The sequence below is a fragment of the Halichoerus grypus genome, chromosome 4 (assembly GCF_964656455.1).
Source record: "Halichoerus grypus chromosome 4, mHalGry1.hap1.1, whole genome shotgun sequence".
Lineage (NCBI taxonomy): Eukaryota > Metazoa > Chordata > Mammalia > Carnivora > Phocidae > Halichoerus > Halichoerus grypus.
The window spans coordinates 44,046,005-44,052,355 of record NC_135715.1 but is presented as its reverse complement, the minus strand read 5'-3'; the positions used below and the strand labels follow the sequence as shown (position 1 = coordinate 44,052,355).

At 34.3% G+C, this 6,351-nt stretch overlaps 1 pseudogene; it reads left to right on the top strand.

Moving 5' to 3' along the window:
• The first annotated feature begins 4,915 nt into the window (after positions 1–4,915).
• Positions 4,916–5,677, top strand: LOC144381452 (small ribosomal subunit protein eS6 pseudogene; annotated as a pseudogene).
• The last annotated feature ends 674 nt before the right edge of the window (positions 5,678–6,351 follow it).

Below are 6,351 nucleotides of genomic sequence, written 5' to 3'. Positions count from 1 at the left end.
AGTTTGGGAGACTAGCTGATTTTGCCGATGTAAAAAAGCTCTGGGTTACTAGAATATCTGAAAAATGCATATATATTTAAGGTGTTAAACGTCTTGGGGTTTCTTCAGTTGCATGGCTACTTGAGGAACTCTGGAATTCTGGAATGACCATGGAAACCCTACTTGAGCAGAGACCTCTTGCAGGAGACAGTGAGGAGAACTGTGGGATTTTTTGCTGGGTTTTGGGACATAGGCATAAAAATACTTAAGTCAAAAGGAGGAATGATGGCTGTCTGACACTGAGGTCCACACTGAGCCTGTCCTGACAGAGGAGAAGAGTCAAAATGTCTAGGCTCCATTTAGAGAACCGACTTTGTAATTAGAGTGGGGCACTGAGAAGTGCTAATCAACTCTAGTCTAACCCAACTAAGTCCAGGCAATCCCTGATCAATTATTTAACATAGTGGTCATAAAACAACTGAATGATTAAGACTAAATTTATGGGAGAATGAACTCTTCTTGATCTTATTCAGGAGAAAGAAGTGGTGGAAGGAGCAGGTGAAAAGTCATCAAGAATGTAGTTTATAAGCCAATAGGCTCCCTCCCAGAGAAGGGAAGGGCATTTGTGAAGCTTTAAAGGATTTACTCCAATGGGAACAAGAAATCAAACATTATTCATATTAAGTACATTCTACAATTTGGGGATTTATAAACAATGTTTAACTCTGTACTGTAATGAAGTGTATTTCTAAAAGAATGTTTATCTCTCTTTTAAAAAATTTCCGCTTCTTGCCTCTATAAAATATATATGACATATATTTTATATCATTATTTGAATATATTACTATTTTAATAATGTTGGCCAATAATTTATTAACTTCTTTTCTTCATAAAGAGAGTAAAAGAATCTCCAGTTTAGGAGAGGCAATCCAGGTAGAAGCCTGCTTTTCAAAGCAACCTTTGCCCCTGAAGAAATCCTTTTAGCCATTGAAGCAAATCACCCGTGACAATGTTGGATTGTACTAAGAGAATAACCAAAGGGGGATTGTTTTGAGAAGTAAATACAAAGATCCTCCCACCCACCTTTACTGTCAGAATTTACTGACATTTGATTGCAAGTTGAATTTTTAGAAATAAGTGCCCTCATTTTCTAGGGCTGTACATCCTTTCCTTATTTAGTTATCCAGCAAAGCAACCTTATTAATATCTTAATATCGGAGATACAATGATCTACCTTATTGCATAATGAAAATGTATTTTGTTAATAGTCATCTTCTTTACAATGTAAACTAGGTATCTTTCTGCGTGTGTGTGTGTGTGTGTGTGTGTGTGTGTGAGATATATTAAGTTTGGTCCTTCAAGCTGATGGCTTGATGTTTTAGTATCTGACTTAATAATAGCTGACTTACTAATTTAGGGGAATTGAATATTCATGGTACACTTCTTACAAAGTTTATTCATAATAAATGTGGGCTCAAGATATTCTTTCCATATGGGTTGTTTCTCATGAACACTATTTGAACTAAGAGAAAAAAGGTCTACTTTTTAAATTTATCATCACAGTATAATAATGTTAAATAAAAAAATATGGGTTCAGCCTAAGGAAATTATACTTAAATAGCCAACTAGAAAATCATAAGGAAATATTTTAGACTAGGTTTAAGGAGTCCTTTCCACTCTTCATTTTAATTTGCCCCTCAATATTAGTTTGCTGGTATTTGATTATACATGTAATTGAAAAATGAAATTTTATTAATATAAAGTTAAATTGGAAAAAGAATCTTTCCAATTCTGTAAATGACTTCATGAGGTGTACATGTTATTTTACCCCAATTATTACATTTTCTGGGAAGTGTTCTAGTAGGACAGTAATAGAGTGTAGTCTGGCTTTACCACTCTTCTACCTAAGGAGATTAGCAGACTAGATATCCTGTCTCTTGTTTATGTAATAATCAGAAAAGTAAATCAGTGTAAATTATTTAGACAGCTTCATCCTTTTTCTTAAAAAAGCAGGAATTCTAATGAATTCATTGAGAGGTTGTAGATCAGCTATCATAGTAAATGATGAATAGAGGTGTGGAGACAGTGTTCCTACTTGTTTTGTACTCTTTATACAAAGGATAACAAATTAATTTATATTGATGACTGGCAAGTTGCTTACTCATTTTTGAAAATTTTTAAAATTTCCCCTATATTTTATGGATATTTAAAGTTTTCCCTCCCTGGTTATTTAGTGCAATAATGCTGTTTTTAAACACTTGAAAAATCACACCAGACTTAAAAAATGCTATAAAATTTTCTTAATCGTGATCTGATTAGTAAGTACAAATGCTTATAAATTCTTACAGTTAATTCCACAGAGAATTTCTATAGGATGAGCTTAAGCTACAGTTATCCCATATTTAAAAAGGAAAATCTGTGTCTCCAAATTTCAGCCTACAAAAAGCCTTACTTTTTAGACTGATGATTCTCAAACTTTCTTTGTATAGCCCTTATAAGCATTTTGAAAAACCATCATAGGTTGTCATTTAAGATGTAAGTTTCACTACCCAAAGCAATCTACACATTTAATGCAAAACCCCATCAAAATACCACCAGCATTTTCAGAGAACTAGAACAAACAATCCTAAAATTTGTGTGGAGCCACAAAAGACCCCAAGTAGCCAAAGCAGTCTTGAAAGAAAAAAAAAAAAGCAAAGCTAGAAGCATCACAATTCCTGACTTTAAGTTATATTACAAAGCTGTACTAATCAAAACAGTATGGTACTGGCACAACAATAGGCACATAGATCAATAGAAGAGAATAGAAAATCCAGAAGTATACCCACAAATATATGATCAATTAATCTTCATCAAAGCAGGAAAGAATATCCAATGGGAAATAGATAATCTCTTCAACAAATGGTGTTGGGAAAACTGGACAGCAACAGGCAAAAGAGTGACACTGGATGACTTTCTTACACCATATACAAAAATAAATTCAAAATGGATTAAAGACCTGAATGTGAGACCTGAAACCATAAAAATCCTAGAAGAGAGCACAGACCGTAATCTCTCTGACATTGACTGTAGCACCTTTTTTCTAGGTAGTTTCTCTGAGGCAAGGGGAACAAAAGCAAAAATAAACTACTGGGACTGCATCAAAATAAAAAGCTTCTGGACAGTGAAGGAAACGATCAGCAAAACTAAAAGGCATATATCCCTTTGAATCAGTATTTTTGTATCCTTTGGGTAAATACCTAGTAGTGCAATTGCTGGACTATAAGATAGTTCTATTTTTAACTTTTTGAGGAATCCCCATATTCTTTTCCAAACTGTATCAGTTTGCATTCCCACCAACAGTGGAGGAGGGTTCCCCTTTCTCTGTATCCCCATCAACACCTGTTGTTTCCTGTGTTGTTAATTTCACCGTGATGTTTATAGTAGCATTATCAACAATAGCCAAATTATGGAAAGAACCCAAATGCCCATCGACTGATGAATGGATAAAGAAGAGGTGGTGTGTGTGTGTGTGTGTGTGTGTGTGTGTGTGTGTAATATTACTCAGCCATAAAAAAGAATGAAATCTTGCCATTTGCAATGACATGGATGGATCTAGAGAGTATAATGCTAAGTGAACTAAGTCAGAGAAAGACAAATACCATATGATTTCACTCATATGTGGAATTTAAGAAACGAAACAAGCTAAGGGGAAAATAGACACATGAAGAAACAGACTCTTAACTATAGAAAATAAACCAGTGGTTACCAGAGGGGACATGGGTAGTGGATTGGTGAATAAGTGATGGGGATTAGTATGTTTGGTTTGTTAAAAAAAAAAAAGATGTAATTTTCAGCATATTGCAAATGTTGACATTTAAAAATAAAACTGTCACATTATCCTTTTAAAAGTGTCCAATGGAAAATAAATATAGTAGCAATTTGATACTCCTCATCTGTTTAAAAAATAAGCAAGAGTGTTCTTTAACAGTCAGAAATTTTACTTTATTTTTCCCTGTGATGTTATTTTTATTCCTCTTAGAGAATTTTACTTTAATGTTAAACATTTATGCTTGATTGATCACACTAATATATTTTATGCAATAAAACTATGTATATAAATTAAAATTGTATTTCTTATGATCAATAAGTGTGTAAATGGTCACTATCTTCTTGAATTATCATTGCATTGATTATAAGTTCAAAAATAATCAAAAGAATGTAAACTTAAAAATTTTGATAATAAAATCCATTTAAATGATAAATTGGACATTTTTCAATTAATTTGTGTATCCCTAGATGAATAATAATATGTTGTGAGAATGAGATAGTTCAATATAAGTTCCATTATATTTTTCTTTTTTATTAATGTAAGTGTTGAAAACACTACATAAAAAAATGGATGTGAATGGAAATGTTACTTTGAACTCCTTATCTGCTAAGGATCACAGAGTGAATTATCAGCAAAAATTATTTTTAATGATTTACCAGTTGATAGTTTTAGGCCATTTTTTTTTTTCTATTTTGTTTTAAGCAATAATCAGTAACTACCTGTCTTGGAAATGGATTTGTTTCCATTAATACTACTTTACTTTCTTGGCATCCTTTTTTGGAATTGTCCCACAGATGCTTTGGTAGTTCTTAGAACTTGGGACAATTCACCATAACAAGGTTCTGGACGCATGAGCTGTAGGTCTTTCTTTTATAAAGTTGGGAGAAAGCCAGTTGGGAAAGAGGAACCAGCACAATACATTTTAGGCTGATCAAGTGTTTGAAAAAAATATAAAGGAACCATTTGCTTGGGGTACCTGGCTGGCTCAGTAGGTAGAGCATGGAACGCTTGATCTTGGGGTTATGAGTTTGAGCCCTGTGTTGGGTGTAGAGTAGAGTTTACTTTAAAAAAAAAAAAAAGATAACTCTTTTTCATGGCACCTTGGAGATGGGAAGCTGCTTTAGGATGAAGCTGAATGTCTATTTCCCAAATACTGCTGACTGAAACTCACTGAAGTGGACCATGAACTCTAACTTTGTACCTTATATGAGAAGCATATAGCCACAGAGGTTGCTGCTGATGCTCTGGGTGAAGAATGGAAAGGTTATGTTGTCTGAATCAGTGGTGGCAATGACAAACAAGGCTTCCCCATGAAGCAGGGAGTCTTGACCCATGGCTGTGTCTACCTGCTGTCGAGTAAGGGACATTCCTGCTACAGACCAAGGAGGACTGGAGAAAGCAAGCACAAATCTGTTGGGGTGCATTCTGAATGCCAATCTCAGTGTTCTCAACTTGGTCATTGTAAAAAAAAATGGGGAGAAGGCAATTCCTGGACTCACTGATACTAGTGTGCCTCGTTGCCTGGGGCCCAAAAGAGCTAGCAGAATCTGCAAACTTTTCAACATCTCTCTAAAGAAGCTGATGTCCACCAGTATGTTGTGAGAAAATCCCTAAACAAAGCAGGTAAGAAACCTAGAACCAAAGTGCCCAGGATTCAGTGTCATGTTTCTCCAACACAAACGTCAGCATATTGCTCTGAAGAGACAGTGTACTAAGAAAAATAAAGAAGAGGCTGCAGAATATGCTAAACTTTTGGCCAAGAGAATGAAGGAGACCAAAGAAAAATACCCAGAATAGATTGTCAAGAGATGGAGGCTGTCCTCTCTGAGAGCTTCTACCTCTAAGTCTGAGTCCAGTCAAATGAGATTTTCTAAGAGTAACAAATAAGATCAGACATCAAAAAATATATTTTAAAAATTATATTATTATAAATATAATATTTATATTACATTGTATAATTAATAATTATGTATATATATGACAGTTGACACTCTGGAAAGGGATTTTTTAATAACTTTTCAGTATTACATGGCCCTTCAAAAGTCTTTTAATATGGGTTGGAAAACCCCCATTTGATTAATCACTGCTCTGGAAACCCTCTCAAACCCTCTTTATCAATATATTTAAGAGCAGGTTTCCTAGTCGACTATAATACAAAAGGAGCAAGTAAATGTCCTCATCTCATCCAAGACTATTGGTTTAAGCATAGAAAGGGTAGTGGTGGGGAGTGAAGGGAGTATGGATAATTGGGAAGACCTTATTGTCTGGTTTGGTTCCAAGAGTTTTAGGTTTAATTTTCTTATGAGAAAAGTATATACCATCTCAGTTAACCAAAATTCTAGATCTAATAAGCAGTTATAATTAATAAAATGCTACTTACCTTTCCTTTTTTGAATGCTCTTTGTACATGTCTTCTCTAGGGCTTCATGGAAAAAGGTAGCAGTGAACTGAGGCAGAATTTGAATTTTCTTATGTCTGTTGGTTTTTAAGAGTGTCAAATGGTACAACAGATATCACATTTTTAACTGGTGGGAGATACTTAGGAACTCCAAAGTATTACT